This window comes from Brassica napus, chromosome A1, assembly GCF_020379485.1.
Source record: "Brassica napus cultivar Da-Ae chromosome A1, Da-Ae, whole genome shotgun sequence".
Lineage (NCBI taxonomy): Eukaryota > Viridiplantae > Streptophyta > Magnoliopsida > Brassicales > Brassicaceae > Brassica > Brassica napus.
The window spans coordinates 17,988,187-17,995,275 of record NC_063434.1 but is presented as its reverse complement, the minus strand read 5'-3'; the positions used below and the strand labels follow the sequence as shown (position 1 = coordinate 17,995,275).

At 38.5% G+C, this 7,089-nt stretch overlaps 1 non-coding gene across 1 annotated transcript; it reads left to right on the top strand.

Annotated features, from left to right (window-relative positions):
- Positions 1–6,556: 6,556 nt before the first annotated feature.
- On the top strand, positions 6,557–6,663 carry LOC125579329. Its single transcript, XR_007317315.1, has one exon. It is a non-coding gene; the product is annotated as a small nucleolar RNA R71 (small nucleolar RNA).
- The last annotated feature ends 426 nt before the right edge of the window (positions 6,664–7,089 follow it).

Genomic DNA, 7,089 nt, shown 5'->3' with positions numbered 1-7,089 from the left:
ACTGAAGCACTGTCATCACTGAGTATATCATCTTTTTCCTCAACTAAGAACTCATCTGAATTCTGACTTAACAAACTGGTTTCATCTGAGACTTGCATACGAGATTCATCATGACTAGCGGGAACAGTTTCTTGACCATTTAAATGACTACTTCCCATTGCAACTATATAGAAAAATACAAACAATAGTTAAAAATTATTTTAGATAACATATAACCATGAGGAGTAAAACAAAAAAGCTCATACATCACGACTTGGCTTTATTTTTTCCTGAAATTGTGGAAATGATGAAAAATAATTTTAGATGTCCCCCATTACAAGCTAAGCAATAGAATGTCCCAATAATAACTTTGATTCATTCACTGGAACCCTACTAACGTGTATGATTTCATCAAAATTCTTTTCTTTCTATAATTATTACTTATTGTAGAATAATTGTGACTTCAATGGTGTGGCAATAATCATTAGTTATTGATTTTTTTGTCACCATTAAAATAAAGCAACAAAATCATAGAATAACCTAATTGACTCAATCTCCCTATTGCTTGTTCATATATAAACGTGATAATCAGAATATCTAAAAGAAAATCAGAACCTTGAAAGATTTGCTAAGGATGTGTGTTTTAGACTGGTCAGGTACATGGGAACAATACCTACCTTCGGTAGAGTTCTCTTATAACAACAGTTACCATGCAAGTATTGGAATGTCCCCATATGAGGTATTATATGGACGACCTTGCCACACACCACTGTGTTGTGCTGAAGTTGGAGAAATACATATGTTAGGACCAGATGTAGTAGATGAAACAACAGAAAAAATAAAGATTGTCCGGGATAATATGAACAAAGCTCAAGACAGGCAGAAGAAGTATGCCGATAAGAATAGACGTGAAGTAATATTTCAAGTTGGTGATTGGGTATATTTGAAGGTGGCCGCACAGAAAGGGAGAGATAGATTCGGAAAAGTGGGAAAGTAGCCACTCGATATATAGGACCATACCGAGTGATGCAACGGGTTGGAGAAGTAGTCTATCAATTAGAGTTACCATCAGATATGGCACTTCACCCAGTTTTCCATGTCTCAATGTTAAGAAGGCATATACGAGATCCTACCAAAGTAGAGCCGCAATGAGTTGAAAACCTTCGTTCCAACCTCACTTACCCTGAAGGACCACTTCGAATAGGAGAAAGACGAATAAGAAAACTGAAGAATCGAGAGATTCCTCAAGTGCAAGTATTTTGGGGAAAACAGCGTCGAGTAATTGTGACATGGGAAGATGAAGAGAGGTTTAGAGCAACTCATCTTGAACTGTTTTTGGAAGATGATGAAGATCAGATGGGTGGAGCATCAAACCACTAAGAATCCGGGACGAATTTTATTAAGAGGGGGAGAATGTAATAACCCTCTTTAAAGAGTAAAACGCAGACAAGGAAAAATCTTGTAACAGCCGAGAAAATTACTCAAGTAAGTGGAAGTCGGATTGATCTTTTTCCGTGGATGTTTGTGGATCCCAAGGTACATAAGAAAAATTTAGAAAGTCTTAGAATAGTTTTCCATCTGAAGAAATAAATTCTTCAGGAAGTTTAGTGGATTGAAAATGCTCGCGGTTCGGCCTAGAACGTCCTAGTTAGACGAGAAAATTAATCGAAAATTTATTATAAGGTATTAAGATAGGAATGACCTTAGAGTTATTTTAGAAATGTTAAGCATATCCGGAAGCTTCTGGAGGATGCAGATGCTTGTCTACCTCCTTAAGCAGCTAGACATGTGTTACTCCTTTACTGGAGAATCCTCCAAGCAGCTCTTGCTTATGTCCTATTGGTTCAATTGGTGGCTGGCCACAAAACTTGTTTTAATTGGACAGATTTGTGGATGCACACCAATCTCTCTCCAATTGGTTGCATGGGCACCCAGGACAGCTCCTGCTTGTAACCCACGACCTATACCTTCTCCTAAGCTCATTCTCCAGCCTATAAATAGCAGACCACCCCCTTGGTCATTTCTCATGCTTAGAACCCTAACCATAGCAGCTCGAAAAAGTCGAAACCCTAAGGTAAAATGTTTTTTGTCTTTAGATTTCTTTTTATTTAGATTTTTTTTTTATTTAGAACTTGGATAGCCTTGCTTATCCTATCCTTCATGTATTTAGATTTCTAAAGCTCTAGAGTTTTCTGATAAATGTTTAAAGTGAAGCCGACCGCGAGATAGAAGCGTTTCCAGTCCAAAACTTTCATCTAAGTATTGAGGTGAGTCTCGGTTATGGGTTATGATTGTTGTGTGTGCGACTAGCGCCTGCAAAACAAGAGTATTGGTTGATGCATTGCTAGGTTGCGCGTTTAGATATATAATGATATGATAATGATTGATGTTTGTGAAAGATATTGAGTTATATCGTCGGGCTTCAGCTCGAGGGGTATAACATGATTGTGATACATTGATGTTGTGTTGCATATACTTATGTCATTGCATTATATTGTTTGGGCCTCGGCTCAGATAATATAACATGTTTGATCATATCTTAACGGGGAAACCCGTAAATCCACGGACTTGATCCGTGAGAGTCCGACACTCGGGTGGAGTGTCGTGAGAGTCATTGGTGTCCACTCGAGGCCCGTGCCTTGTCTGGGGCCTTACCAAAATTAGTTCCGGGAAGGACGCGAAGACACATGTGATAGGGTTAGCTACCCTCGACCGTGTAGCTGCATGACGATGCGGCAAGTGTATTATCCGGGCCATCGGCTTTTTAGACTTTGTGTTTATAGTCAATATGATCATACATAGACATGATTAAAGATCTAATAACTCTAGTTATACTTATAACTACACGATCAAGAGATATATATATATATATATAACAAAAATTAAACTTGAGGATAATTATGTTAATTGAGTGATGAAGTAGCTCAAACCTGCAAGTTACGTGAAGAATTATTTGGGTGTTTCTGGGATGAAAAAGAAGAAGAAGCCGAAGAATGAAGAAGGAGAAATCAGATCAAAACTCTTAACAGAGCCGTCATACGTTAATTCCTTTTTTTTTACAAAGCTATTTTCCATTTATTAAAAAAATTAATACCTTTTTCTAGTAATCTTATGTGGCAGTTTAATTGATTTAGGGAAGTAAGGTGAATTGTATAATTCATCTTAGGGGGTGAACCCAAGTTCTGTCCTTTAATTAAATACATCTTTACTTTTGCTGTATCGCCTCGATGTCGTCGGAGGCATCCTCAACGTTTTGTTTTCATTTTCCAAGCGATAACGCCGTAGATGTTAATTATGGGAAGCAATCAAAGCAACCCAGTATTTGGTCATCCATTCAATTTCCTGTCCATCTGTTGCAATGTATTGCACCCTCACGAAACCCTCGTACAATCTAATCGTTTGACAATCTTCTTCACAACCCCCATCTCTCTTAAAACTAGTCTGTCTCAAGCTCTCGACTGCCTCTAGACGGCCATTGTTGCTATTAGGTTCACAGAAGTCCACCTTTGTTGAGATTGCTGAGACTATAAACCCCGTCCAACAAAGATATTCATATTCCGTACGAATGAACAATTGATGTTCATCTCACGAACAAAGGATTATCATGTATGATTCAATAACAAACCTAACCACTGCGTCTCTCTTACCAATTTTTCTTTTTTTTAAACTAACCTCTTTCTGACTGTTAAATTGCAGATATTGTTGGTGAATTAAGGGGCATCAAAACCATCTGGAACGATGAAACCCAGAACGTTATAATGGTAACCCTAAGAATTGAGAGGTACGTAACACATGAAACATTTTATGTACGTAAATTGGATTCATAGATGTAGCTTTTGTTTTAACATGTTTTATGATAGCACATCGTCCCCACTATGCAGTGACAAAACTGTACACCTCATTGTTTTTGACATGCTCTCACCAACCTCCATGACAAATTGAGTCTCCTAGGTGTTGAGCCTAAGGTCATCTTAGCCACTAACATTAGTCCAAATTAGTTGATGGTACTGATATTGTGAATTACATTAGTGCTTCCCTTTTATTTGCTCTCAGGTCTAATCTTCCTATATGCTACATCAAGCACCCATTTCTATGTTGATCAAGAGTGTCTAGCCAGCAGAGTAGTTGATGTCAATGGTGGACGAAAGTACAACAAATTCGAGCCTTTCGTATTAGGTTTGCAAGCAAACCAAGTGAGCTTCCTTCCATACTCTCGGATGAGAGAATCAGGAATCAATTGGTTTGCCGTTATCAAAGTTACACCTCATGGACGAATAATCGGTGGAGAAGAACAACCATTGCAAGAAGAATACATCAATGAAGTCGAGGAACCTGTACAACAAACTGATGACATCCTTCTTATTGATCCGCATAATCGCGAGTACGAAGATCTTCTTGACGATACGACGAACGAAACTGTTGAAGACGGATTTAATGAAAATGATGATGTTTCTAGTGATGACGAGAATGTCAATGATGTATCCGAATGATGATGTAATTTTCTTTAATATGATTTACTTTCAGACTTAATGCACGTGTATAGTTTGTTTAATCATTAAAATTAAAATATACAATTTGATTTAGTGTAAGGCAATTGGGGGTTTTGAGGTTTCTTTTAACACTGGATAATTACGCTATTACAACTATGCGAAATAGTACAGACAATTTTACAGCCGACAATTTTTTTTGTCATACGAGGATTCACGCCTGAATGCATCATCTGAACCACCTTATGGGATCCACGCTTGACAATACTCCTTGTGCCATGCTGAAGATCTCTTGTAAGCCTTTTTCTCTCTTTAATTTGCATAATTCCGTCTTCTTCGGGAATTGAAATCCAGACCTCCTGGTGTAGAAGCATTAATGAACTCTTGGTCAAACCACTGGACTAAGGAGGCTTCCACAGGTTTGGGGTTTAGAAAGAAGAGATTGAGTGATGAAGTTTAAGGAACTTGGGGTTTGTGGTTTCAGGTTATAGGGATTTGCATATCTTTCTCGAAAAACACTCGTAAAAAAACACGGGCCTTGTTGTTCCTCGTAAACTAACGAGGACTTTACGACGAAATTGAAAACAACTTCGTAGTAAATGATACACTAAAATTGTGTCTTTACTACTGCAAGCTAACAGTATATATGTAGTATTAGAGATTCAATTTCACAGGACCAGTTTACACTTTATTTTTATGAGTTCAATATTAAGCTAAAACAATATGGGGGTTTTGAGTTTAAGGTATCGTAAGAAGCAAGTAACAAGTTGATTTTAAGGTTTTCAGATTAAAGAGAATGCTAGCCTAAGGTGGTTCATCAGGCGATAAACAAATGTGAGCCAAACAATTATTCAAGTTTAATTTAGCACTAGTCTAGAAACTCAGATCAGTTAAGATAGATCAGCCCACTGTCGTGGTGCTTCACCTTTCAACGATCAGCCTCAGTACCTAAGCTCTCGATTGGATCAAGGCATGATGATGAACATTAAGATCAAGTCCGATAGGTTAACAAAACACCATAATATCTACTTTCGCTGATTAGGGATGCAATGCTCATTTATAACAGATCTAGCAACCTATTACACGGTTAATGAACAGGTTAAACCTAGGATCTAACATTAAGCGACCAGTTTAATGAAAGCAATAAGAACAATAATGAATGAAGACAATCGATTTATAACTTATTCATGCTTAGCTCACAGATCTAACACCCTACACTCAGCAAGTGGACTACTCAGCCATGAACAGAGAAGTCACAGAGACAATAGATGAAGAAAATATGTTGAATCAATAAATAAATAAGATAGGGTTCATGAATCTTCTCCAGGCGAGAGAGATGAAGCCTTCTCCCTTTTAAGGTAGCAAATCTTCAAGTACAAAAATCTCCAATCGTTTCTTGTGTTAAAACTAGCGTACAATAATAACATAAAATAAGAAAAGATATATTGCAGGTCTTTGGCGGCTGCAGGAGAGAAAATTAGGATGATTAGGGCAAATCCCGAAATATTAGAAGTTTCCTTAAAAATCTATGCCGCTGGAACATGCACTCGGGTTGCTCCGCTCTTTCTTATGTGGCTCACAACTGTGTCATACTTGGCATTCAGCTCAGTGAACATGTTGCCCATCCTGGTGTCGATTTTCGTGGTTACCTGATTCAACGCCTTGGCCTGAACCTGCTGACCCTGCAACAACTGTTGCATCATCATGCCCAGACCCTTCAGCTCATCTGGTTGACTGTTCCCGGTAGCTGGAACAGCTTGCCGATTGCTCTGCGGTTGTCGCTGGTTCTGGTTCTGAATCTGCCCGACCGTAGCTTGCTCCATGCTGAAGACGTGCTGTTGGTTGTTTTTAGTAGCTGATAAACCTTGGTTGTCAGCTCATCTATCTTCTGGATGTCGGAACTGTTCCCTATCTTGGATCAATCACTCTCCTCTTTCTTATTAGCTGAGCTAGCAGACATGTTCTCAATCAGATTAAACACTCCATCAGTGGTCTGAGTCATTAAGTCTCCATTGCTCGAAGAGTTTAGAGCACCTTGGTATTTGCAGTCCACTCCATCATAGAAAATGTCCAGGATGTAATCATCATCAAATCCATGGTGAGGGCATTCTCTGCAGTAGTCATTGAAGTGCTCCCATGCGTAGCAGAAAGGCTCAATACTGAGCTGTCTGAAGGAGGTGATCTTGTTCCTTAACGCAGCTGTTCTCACTTTAGAGTAGAAATGGCTGAAAAACGCTGATCAGACCTGTTCCCATGAAGTGAGAGAGCCGGTAGGGAAAGAGTTCAACCACCCTACAGCTTTTCCATCTAGAGAGAATGAGAATAACATGCACATGATGTAGTCTGGTTGAATACCATTCGCGCGAGTGAAACTGCAGACTTTTTCGAAGCTCTCAATATGCTCCATTGGATTTTCTGTAGAGAGACAAGAAAACACCTTTCTCTGTACTAGACCGAACAAAGCAGGCTTAATCTCGAAGTCCTGCCTGGTGCAGGCTGGATGTATGATACTTTATTAAATTTTGTGTTTGAAAATTATGTCTAAATTTTGTTTTTGAAAATTATGTCTAAATTTTTTGGATTGTGTTGATATTTTCTTCAAAACTGTTTTCCGTATGAGTAT